This window comes from Microcebus murinus, chromosome 20, assembly GCF_040939455.1.
Source record: "Microcebus murinus isolate Inina chromosome 20, M.murinus_Inina_mat1.0, whole genome shotgun sequence".
Taxonomy (NCBI): domain Eukaryota; kingdom Metazoa; phylum Chordata; class Mammalia; order Primates; family Cheirogaleidae; genus Microcebus; species Microcebus murinus.
In genome coordinates this window covers 2206502-2218364 of record NC_134123.1, presented here as the reverse complement: position 1 = coordinate 2218364, position 11863 = coordinate 2206502, and positions in this window count along the sequence as shown.

Genomic DNA, 11863 nt, shown 5'->3' with positions numbered 1-11863 from the left:
CGCATCCGCCTGGGCCGGGAGCGCCGCAGGGGCTGCCCCAGGGTTATAGGGCGGAGGCGTGTTCCATTCGGGACCTGTTAGGTCTGGGTAGAGATTGGAATCCTGCAACACTGGCGTCCCAACGGACCTCGGACTCCGCACCCCCTCCTTTCTGACGTTTTTTTAACTGCCAGAACTTCCGCCTTTCCCCTCGGGGCAGGTAGGAGGGCCTTCAGCCAAGGTGGTGGGTCTCGAACCAAGTCTTGCCAGACCACAATATAGGGGATCTGATCAGGGTGGCCGTGGTGGCCAAATACCACCCCTTTTACCTTTTCGATCAAGGAGGCATCAAACGAGTCCTCCCTGGGCCACCCCACTTCAAATGTGGGCCACTCGGCCTCACAAAGGGTAACAAACTTTCCCTTCTTGACCTCCAGGGACAGGTTGTGTACCCTTGCCCTGACATCCTTAAAATGGCTCACCAGGATGGACAATGGCGTTGTTAGAGCCTGTCCCATGGCTAGTCAATAATAGGCAGATGTGCAAACCGATATTCCGCAGTTGGGGCCCTGGGGACAAGGATCTGAATCCCTAGCCTTTCACACTCCCTACGGAGGTAACGGCCATGCCCCTCCCGCACTAGCCACTCCTGGCACGGGTGGCAGGAGATACACTGTGCGCTGCCAGCCCATGCAGGAGAATACTCACCTGGGGGTTCTAGTCGCCCCTGCAGATCTTTTCGTGGGTCCCCTGATTCCATGGCCCCAGCCCGAAAACCCATGCAACCCTGATGGGTTCTCGGGCTGAAACTATAGAACCCAGAGACTCCAACAAGCCAATGAGAGATGTCACACTCACTCACACACACACACACACACACACACAGAAAGCCGGCGACAAACAAAGCAGACAACAGACAAGTGGACAGTGAGGTAAACAGACAACCTAACCTAGTCCGGACCTACTCCCCGGTCTCCTCCTGACCGAGCCCTAGGCTACAAGGTCAGCTCCGGAGTCCCAACGGGGCCAGAGGACGTCTCCGCCTGGCTCCGACCGGTGACCCACCAGCGCGTCCGCCTAGGTCCTGTGCCGGCGTCCTGATCCGGGGTCCTGCAAGGGGATTCCGCGTCCCTTGCCCAACACCACACCCGGCTAGTCCGGGGTGGATTTTCACACTCCTCCCTCAGCCCTGAGTTCTACCCGGTAGTCTGTGGGGAAGGCGAATCCCGGACGAGCCCCCAAATGTTAGGGACCGACCTTCCACAGCCCCACCGGACAGAAAAGCAGAGACATCGAGGATGCAATCACACAAGAGGAGGTTTATTTTCTGGCTAGCCAGGCTCCAAGCCCCAGAGCACCAACGCAGTGGCCACTCTCCAGGCAAGGACCCCGACCGGAACAACGGCACGCCTTTTATCCCCATGGTGCACAAGCTGCGCACAAGCCGACTACGCATGGATCATGCGTTGACCTTTAAAATGATTGGTTGCCCACTGTTGCCTTTTGAAATAATTGGCGGGTTGGTTGCCCTCTATTGCCTGATGGGCCAGTCGCCCGTGCTTCAATGACCTCATCCCATAATTCCCCTTACAGCAGTGTAGCGAGCAAGCAATGACCAGAAGCAAAGGTTTGCAGTTAGCTCATTGCCCCACCCAAGTAAATTCCTCTGCCCTTCCTCTGTCCTACAAATTCCTCTGCCCTACATTACAAAAGTCTAGCAGATGAATCTTACAAAGGTTTAGCCTCGTCTACACAGTAACCACTGCCTGCTGAAGCAGTGTTAATGCCACAAGGGCTCTGTTCGCAGACCAGATTAGAATCTCCTACATACTGAGTGATTTGGGGCACATTTCTTATTTAACCTTTCACGATAAAGGTTTTGACATTCTTACCGCATAGCTGATGTTGTAAAGATTAGGATAATATATGTACAATTTTATAAGTATGTCTGTTCAGAGTTACCTGCATTTTACATATTTTATGTATTTCATGGGGTGACAAATGGTTCAAAAGATTTAGGAATATTTAGAAAGAAACTTGTCTGCTAGGCAGGGTTCAGTTCCCTCAGTAGGCAAATCTCAATAACAATTGTTGGGGATTGGGAAGAAAGTGAGGAAAGGTTCCCACTGCTTTTGCATTATCAGGTGTGGGAGGTGGGAAAAGAAAGACTCAGAAAGATTGGCCAGGTGTGGCTCACGCCTGGATTCCTAGCACTTCAGGAGGCCAAGGTGGGAGGCTTGCTTGAGGTTGTAGTGAGCTACGATCACACCACTGCACTCTAGCTGGGACCACAGAGTGAGTCTGTCTCAAAAAACACAAAAACAAAATCTCAGAAAGATTTAATTTTATTTTCCTTCAAAGTTGATATGACTGCTGTAACCAGTCACCAATTTGGATTTGACAGCTAGGTGAGAAGACACTTCACCTGTCAGCTTAAGAAAAGATAGGTGTTACCATATGTAGTCACCATCAAATTGGTATTAACTGATCAACACTTATGTGCACATATAGCAATAACATTCATCGAGTGTCGGGCAGGTGAGGGGAGGAGGGTATATTCACAGTCACACCTCATGGGTGCAGTGCGCACTGTCTGGGGGATGGACATGTTTGAAGCTCTGACTCGGGCTGTCTTATTTTATCTTACCTTTCTGACCTCACCTCCTGCTCTACTCACAAGAAGCATGCTCCTGCTTTGGGGTTTGCAAACCTGCTGATCCTTCTGCTTGGACTGCAGTGTTCTTTCCCTAGATATTTGATAGCTCTCCCTCACTGCCTTCAGTGTTAGAGCCGCTTTCCTTCGCCCCAGGAACAGAGAGGCAGAATCGCTGAGGCTGCCGGCGCAGTGGCCCCCTACGAACCAGGACCCCGCCCCGGGGTGGAAGTCAAGCTTTTATACTTTTCTGCAAGTTACACACGCTGGGCACACCTCGCCCCTCCCCCCTTAGTCCATCGGTTCCTTCAAAAGTGGCTGACCGTGTTGGCACCTGATTAGCTCCTTCAAAAGCAGCGCATCATCTGGATCAGGAGGGCTATTCAATCCCAACCCTTCTTAGTCCACTAATCTGGCAAGAAAAGAGTATTTAAATGGCTTATTTTTAGTTTGCTGAAAGAAAATTTCAGAATTGGATCTTCTTTCCAAGGAAAGACAGACTTAAACTACAACTACAATCATTTCAGTGTTTCATCCCTCATAGAGATCTCACTAAAGAGTATTTTACTGTTCTTTCTTTTAGAGGAAAAGAGGACTTCCATTGCCAAGGCCAACAGTCTTCTGGATTTCTTCTGTATACTTTTCCAGTTAGACCTGAGTAGCTTGTTTCTTTAGTAGGGAAAACTGCCAGCCAAGTTCACAGCTAAACCAAAACTAATGTCTCCATTACTTTGACCTAGAAACTGTAATTCAAAGCTACTGTTCTTACAATTTCAAGGTATCTTTCCCTGAATCACAGGAGAAAGCTAATGACTTCAAACCCAAATGGCAGGCCGGGCGCGGTGGCTCACGCCTGTAATCCTAGCTCTCTGGGAGGCCGAGGCGGGCGGATTGCTCGAGGTCAGGAGTTCGAAACCAGCCTGAGCAAGAGCGAGAACCCCGTCTCTACTATAAAAATAGAAAGAAATTAATTGGCCAACTAATATATATATATAAAAAAAAATTAGCCGGGCATGGTGGCGCATGCCTGTAGTCCCAGCTACTCGGGAGGTTGAGGCAGCAGGATCGCTTGAGCCCAGGAGTTTGAGGTTGCTGTGAGCTAGGCTGACGCCACGGCACTCACTCTAGCCTGGGCAACAAAGCGAGACTCTGTCTCAAAAAAAAAAAAAAAACAACCCAAATGGCAAATGCTGATGTTGACGGCTGTTTGGCCTTAGACGGTCCCCCCTGGGAGCTCTTTAACCACTTGGGCTCCCGGCCGACCCTGCCCACAGCGCGCGGGGCCGGGTCTGCTGCGGGCCGGGCCGCTCGCTCCTGCGGCCGAGGAGCGCTTGGCAGCACTGACGGCGGCTTCAGTTCACGGGCAGCTTTCCTTGTCATGGAAATCAGAATAGGTAAGACACACACGTATGTTTCATTACATTATTTTTAAATGTTCACGATTTTATTTTGATAAATGAAAAATTAGAAAAGTCCTATCACGGCTGTCGGCTAAAGTTGCTGTGCGGGTCCATCTGGCTGTCGGCTGTAGTCAACGCTGGTCACAAAGTGGTTAATTCTAGGACATTTTGAAATTAATTCCTTCTGTTTTAAAAAAAATGTTTGAAATTTTCTTTTCTTTTTTTTTCTTTCTGAGACACAGTCTTGCTTTGTTGCCTAGGCTAGAGTGCCATGGCATCAGCCTGGCTCACAGCAACCTCAAACTCCTGGGCTCAAGCAATCCTCCTGCCTCAGCCTCCCGAGTAGCTGGGACTACAGGCATGTGCCACCATGCCCGGCTTTTTCTCTACATATATATTAGTTGGCCAATTAATTTCTTTCTATTTATAGTAGAGACGGAGTCTCACTCTTGCTCAGACTGGTTTCGAACTCCTGACCTCGAGCAATCCTCGGCCTCCCAGAGTGCTAGGATTGCAGAGTGGAATGCAGCCGGGTGTGGTGAGCCACCACACCCGGTTGAAATTTTCTTTTGATTAAAGCAACTTTCTTTAAAATTTAAACTATTCAAAATAAATTCAGAACTTGATTCAGCTTTGTAGAATGCCCCTGAAAAATTAGATCCTATTTTCTAAAAGTTGGGAGATGAAGAGTAACTTTTAAGGGATTTTCATCTCTGGCAAACATATCTTAATTACCAGATAACAAGTTAAGTGTCTACTAATAAAAAACGAATTAAATAAATCATGGTATATCCTTACAATGTATGTTGCTATAAAAAAATAACAACAAAATAAAAGAATGAGGAATATTTCTATGTACTGACATGAGAAGATTTTCAAGATTATGTGAACAAAACCAGTACAGAGCAGCATATATATTACAGTATGCTACTTTTCATACTGTGGATGAAAATATAAATTTTATTCACTTGAACTTGTAAAACAAAAAATGGAAAGATGGATAAGTAAGAAATATAGGGGTTGGGTGAGGTAAATGGATAGAGAAGACAGAAGCAAGATTTCTCTTCATATAAATTTTATAGAGTTTGGATTGTTGAATCACATATATGTATCAATAAAAATAATTTTTAAAATCTTAATTTTCTTTGTAAGCAAGATGCCTCAATTCATAGACTCATAGGCCTTAGAAATATTCAAGCTGACATAAAACTGAAAAATAAGTTGACTCTGAAAGTCATTTAGCAACATTTTCGTAAGGTAGATTAAATCAAGGTCTTTTGTTGTATGTTTTCCTTTTTCATTTAAGAAACTGACAAATCCTTCAGATTCAGAAATTCAGAGAGAGGGCATTGGGACTTTTTTTTTTTTTTTTTTTTTTGGAGACAGAGTCTCACTGCCCTGGCTAGAAAGCAGTGGTGTCACCATAGCTCACGGCAACCTCAAACTCCTGGGGGGCTCAAGTGATCCTCCCACTTTGGCCTCCCAGAATGCTAGGATTATAGGTGTGAGTCACTGCACACAGCCACATTGGGACTCTTGATTAGACTAGAATTTGAAAAAATATCTGATATATTTTAAAATAATTAAAGTTCTTTAATAAATTATCCTCAGGGTTTGTGCAGCCAGACCACACCAGATTTGACACAGTTTCAAAGCAATATTGGCTGGTACTAGCAGAATTTAAAGTTCCTGGGGACTGGGTCCAAAATTATAAGCCTGAAATTCTTCCTCTGTGCCCTCTGGAATTCACTGTCCATCAAAATCCTGACAGCCTCAACTTCTCTGAACATTCCTTTTGCCTTCTGCTTCTAATGGAAACCTGTAGCCTTCTCAACTTGTGGCTGTTTTCCTCCAGAGGAAGAGGGCAGCTTCCACCAGTCCCCAGACTTTGAATGTCACCATAGGATAAATACTGCAAAACCTCCCTTCCAGCCCTGACCTCTTTCTTCCCCAAGCTTTAAGTGATTAGGTCCAATTCCTTAACCCACATCTCTACTTAGATGCTGGAATTTTAGACAGAACTGCTTGAGCTCAGGAATTCAAGACCAGCCTAAAAAAAAAAAAAAAAAAAAATAGACAAGACCAGCCTAAACAAGAGTGAGACCCGTCTCTACTAAAAAATAGAAAAATTATCCAGGCATGGTACTGCATGCCTGTAGTCCCAGCTACTAGGGAGGCTGAGGCAGGAGGATAGCTGGAGCCCAGGAGTTTGAAGTTGCTGTGAGCCACTGCACCTGGCCCTCACCATTTTTCTATTGCCATCCTCGTCCAAACTGTCTACTTTCATCTGTCTCTCCTAGCCCCCTGCAACTGAACTTCCTAATTGGTTTCCTTCATCGTGGATCTACCAACATTTTATTTTGTGTGTCTTTGATACTGTGATTTGTTTTAAGCTGATGACATTCACTAAGAAAGAAAGTGCCTAGTAAGAAAATTAGGCCGAAGGCGCAGTGGCTCACGCCTATAAGCCTAGCACTCTGGGAGGCTGAGGGGGGCGGATCACTCAAGGTCAGGAGTCTGAAACCAGCCTGAGCAAGAGCGAGACCTTGTCTCTACTAAAAATAGAAACAAACTAAACAAACTAAATTAAGACAACTAAAATATATAGAAAACTTCCAATGCAGTGGCTTCAATGAAAATACAAAAAAAAAAAATATTTAAAAAAAGAAAAATAAATTATATAGAAAAATTTAGCCAGCATGGTGGCACATGCCTGTAGTCCCAGCTACTCGGGAGGCTGAGGCAGGAGGATTGCTTGAGCCCAGGAGTTTGAGGTTGCTGTGAGCTAGGCTGACGCCACGGCACTCACTCTAGCCTGGGCAACAAAGCGAGACTCTGTCTCAAAAAAAAAAAAAATTAAACTGAACCCCAGAATGACTTGATGACTAAGTCAGAATTGCATGAGCTTTCTGTATTCTACTCATTTTTTTCTCTCTTACCTATCATTTGTTTTTTCTTTTCTTTTTTTCCTGATTAAACAATGTTGAGACCTCTTAGTGTTATAGTGATAGGGAAAGCCCCGCCCGGGGCCCTTTGGCAAACTCCACTGCTGACTGGATACACGTGAAGCTTATGGCTGATCCTGCTAATCCCACCGTTAATTGGATATTGCTTGTGTATAACCCCAAAAAGGATATAAAACTGGAGAGAGATAAGGAAGCAGTGCTCAGAATTTGGTGGCATGCCCTTCTGAGCCCGCCAGTGAAATGAAAGCTGATTCTCTGACCCTCTGTGTGCCCCTCGGTTCTTTCCCTGGTCAGTCGCTGGTCACCTGCCGCAACAATATCTAGGAGAAAGAATTGGCATTTAGGGCCGAGCGCGGTGGCTCACACCTGTAATCCTAGCTCTCTGGTAGGCCGAGGCGGGCGGATTGCTCGAGGTCAGGAGTTCGAAACCAGCCTGAGCAAGAGCGAGACCCCCGTCTCTACTATAAAAAATAGAAAGAAATTAATTGGCCAACTAAATATATACAAAAAAAATTAGCCGGGCATGGTTGCGCATGCCTGTAGTCCCAGCTACTTGGGAGGCTGAGGCAGGAGGATTGCTTGAGCCAGGAGTTTGAGGTTGCTGTGAGCTAGGCTGACGCCATGGCACTCACTCTAGCCTGGGCAACAAAGCGAGACTCTGTGTCAAAAAAAAAAAAAGAATTGGCATTTAAAATGTCACTGCAGATATTGGATTGATCTAATGCTTAAGGCACGGAAATTTTATTAAGCAAATTCATTCTGACTTTAAAACAAATATTTTAAGGACTGTATACCAGAACAAAACCATGTGTTCTTTATTATGTGAAACTGACAAAACTATTAACAATATTCTAGAAACATTTCCTATGGAAGCAACTAAGAATGTATACAAAAAGACTGTAAAGCTCTTCACAGAAGCATGTTAAAGAGTTTAAACAAGCTAAATGCTCAAAAATACAATCACCTTAAAAAATACAGTGTCTTAAAAAATACAGTGCCCTCACCCTACCTCAGATCAATTCAGTCAGAACCTCTGGGAGGAGAAGGCCAGGTATTTTTAAAAAGTTCCTCTAGGAATTCTGATGTGCAGGCAGAGCATCTCTGCGTACACCATAAATATGTTGAGGGGGTCCCAAATTGACATCTCGGTCTGTACTCCTGCCCTTCCAACTCTGTACCAACTGCTTAATATTTTCTCCTTGAGAAACACAAATTAAAATCACAATGGCAGGCCTGGCAGCGGTGGCTCACACCTGCAATCCTAGCACTCTGGGAGGCCAAGGCAGGTGGATGCTCAAGGTCAGGAGTTGGAGACCAGCCTGAGCAAGAGCGAGACCCCAGTCTCTACTAGAAAACAGAAAGAAAGTAATTGGCCAACTAAAAATACATAGAAAAAGAAAAAAATTAGCCGGGCATGGTGGTGCATGCCTGTAGTCCCAGCTACTCAGGAGGCTGAGGCAGGAGGATTGCTTAAGCCCAGGAGTTTGAGGTTGCTGTGAGCTAGGCTCATGCCAGGGCACTCACTCTAGCCTGGGCAACAAAGTGAAACTCTGTCTCAAAAAAAAAAAAAAAAAAGGGAGTTATGATCTAATACTAATAGACTGACTGGGGAAACCTAGCAAGGCCTGTCTGTTTAGATTCTTCATGGCCTCTCTGTGCAGCTTTCCTTCCTCCAGATTATGGGGCAGGACTCCTTCTGAAATGGGGGTCTTATGACCTACAGTCCGTCAGAGGTTTTTTTTTTTGAGACAGTGTTAGAGGCAAGGACCCTCAAAGACCCTCAACTCCCCTATGACTTGTCCTACCCACGGGCCTCGCCCTAGAAAAATTCCTAGGACAAAAACAACACCCCACCCTCCAGCTATAGCTCCAGGGTGTGCTAACTGCAATTGTTCCCGACCACCTGCCAGGTTGGGGTTGAGTAATAAGTCACAAACCTCGATACCGATAAGATACTGATTGGGGCTGATTAGCCCAAACCCAAGACTCACCGTCACCCCACTGCATTTTTTGTTTCTACTTCCTTGTTTCTGTATGCTTATAAAACCTACTAAGAATCTAAGTAAAGTAGACCTTGACAACCCTTTGCTTGGTCTCGTTCCTTTCTCTCGCCCATCTCTTTCAGGCAAGGTCCCCCTTGACCCCCGCGAGTAACAAAAGGTCCCGCGGGCCAGGACAAGACAGAGTTTCACTATTGCCCCAACTAGAGTGCCGTGGCGTCAGCTTAGCTCACAGCAACCTCAGGCTCCTGGGCTCAAGCGATCCTCCTGCCTCAGCCTCCTGAGTAGCTGGGACTACAGGCATGCGCCACCATGCCCAGCTATTTTCTATGTATATTTTTAGCTGTCCAGCTAATTTCTTTCTATTTTTAGTAGAGACGGGGTCTCACTCTTGCTCAAGCTAGTCTCGAACTCCTGAGCTCAAACAATCCACCCACCTCGCCTCCCAGAGTGTTGGGATTATAGGCATAAACCACCACGTCCGGCCAGGTCAGAGAATTTCTTTATGGCAAGTGCCAAGACAGAAAGATGAAGAGTATCATATGGAGTATATTTTTTGTTTCTATGGCCTGTCTTGGGGAGAAATAACAAAGGCTATGGAATTTATGATCCAGAGAGTATGGGTGAAAACCAATACATACATATACATTAAATATTTATCATACCATCACAAAAGACATATCTTCTCCATTGTTTTTTCCCCACACAAATGGTTAGATAGCTAACCTAGTCAATTTCTCTGCTTAACTATAGCACTGCAGGCCAGGCGCAGTGGCTCACGCCTGTAGTCCTAGCACTCTGGGAGGCTTAGGCAGGAGGATTGCTTGAACCCAGGAGTTTGAAGTTGCTGCCAGCTAGGCTGATGCCATGGCACTCTAGCCCAGGCAACAAAATGAGACTTTGTCTCAAAGAAAAAAACACAAAAACTATAATGCTGCAAAGATATATGCAATTTAAACCTTTACAATTGCTAATTGATGGCACAGTTTGACACGATAGGGTTTGAAAGGCTGGTGGTGGGGCTAGACTACCATATACAATTGCACCTGCCCCATCACTGAATTATCTACTTTCGCACTGTAAGAAATTTAGAGATTATCCAGTGAACCAAACTCCACAATTTTTTCTTCCCAGAGTACCAACAATCATCAATTCTTTGGTCCTGACACCTTTATAACAAGAAGCATTAGCAACTTCATTTATATCCCTGAAAAATATTTAAACTTGTATCAACTACTCTGTACATTCCAAACTAAACACAGAAGGCAAACTTACTTTTTTTTTTTTTTTTTTTTTTGAGAAAGTCTTGCTCTGTCATCCCAGGTAAAGTGCAGTGGCATCATCATAGCTCCCTGCAACCTCAAACCCCTGGGCTCAAGGTATCCTCCTGCCTCAGCCTCCAGAGTAGCTGAGACTACAGCCACCATGCCCAACTGAGCAAAACTACTTTTTGAACTGTCTGAGTTATATTTAATATACAGGGTTTTCTAAAGTAATGGATCACAAGGTTCTGTACTCAACTACCTGTGAACAGTATGAATGGCCAGCAAAAATATTGTAGTTCATATATTCCCTCCCTAGTCCTTACCTACCTCCTCCCCACCCCAATCCCATAGTTACTCGAGAATACGAAATCAAAATAAAGAAATTTAACATCAATGTAAGTCTGTCAGAAATCTGAAATCACTCCAGCTCAAACTTTAAATCATTTGCTTAGTGAAGGCAGCCCTCAGATGCACGGTGACTCAGCATTTTATGGTGCCCAACCATAGGAAGAAATGAAGATCTTTTTTCCTCCATAGCATTAGCTAAATATGGTGCCCAAATAAATGAACTCCCTTAAAAACACAAAGTCAGTGGCTGAAATGCTCACAGGGACACAGGTTTGACTGTCTCTGTGATAACAAGGAGGAGAGCATGTGTCAGTTGAAGCACACAGAGCTGTTCTGAAATAACTTGCTGACCTATAAAATTAGCAAGTAACAATGCTGACTACAATTAATACTCAGAAATGGAGAAAATGTTGTACATAAATGAAAACAAATTTAAAAATAAGAACTGTGATTAATAGTTTAGAGTCAGGTAAAAACAAGTAAGAGCTAGGAAGGGAATTTACCCAGCTGCTCATCACTAGAATATGAGAAGCTAAAATGGTTTTGAACTCCTGACCTCGAGCAATCCGCCCACCTCGGCCTCCCAGAGTGCTAGGATTACAGGCGTGAGCCACCGCGCTGGCCGAGAAACTAAAATGGAATCAAGTGAGGATTTTTTTCCTCTTGCACACACACACAAAAAAACCTGAGTAAAACTGAAAGAAATAGGAAAGTCCAACTCTTTTAAACTGTTCCTGGGTAGAAAGACAATAAGATAAAAATAAAATACCTGTGTATGAAGGTTGCAATAAAGATAAGTTTTCAGTTCATATTCTCATGCACAGCAGGAACTGATAGAGAAATGAGAAAATGGTAACTGGAGGGCGGCTTTGGAATATGAGATCATGGAAACGGAAAAGGGGGCATTCCACATAGGTCAGGGAGAAGTCCCTTTTTTCTAATGGTGAATCCCATTAGAAAAGCCAGAAATTTAAATGAAGACAATGAATAGATGTAGAAACTGCCTGTAGGCAAATGAGCCAAAAACAATAGCTAATATTTAATTGGTTTTAGCTTCTGTTCTAAGTACTCTACTTGTATTAACTCTTTTAAACCAATGATATAAATGCTCTTATTAAACCTCCATTTTACACATGAGGAAACAACCTCAGAAAAGTTAAGCAACTTGCTGAAGGTCACATTGCTAATAAATGGCAGAGCAAGGCTCCAACACACATGATCTAACCTCACCACAATTTTATACTGCCTCTTA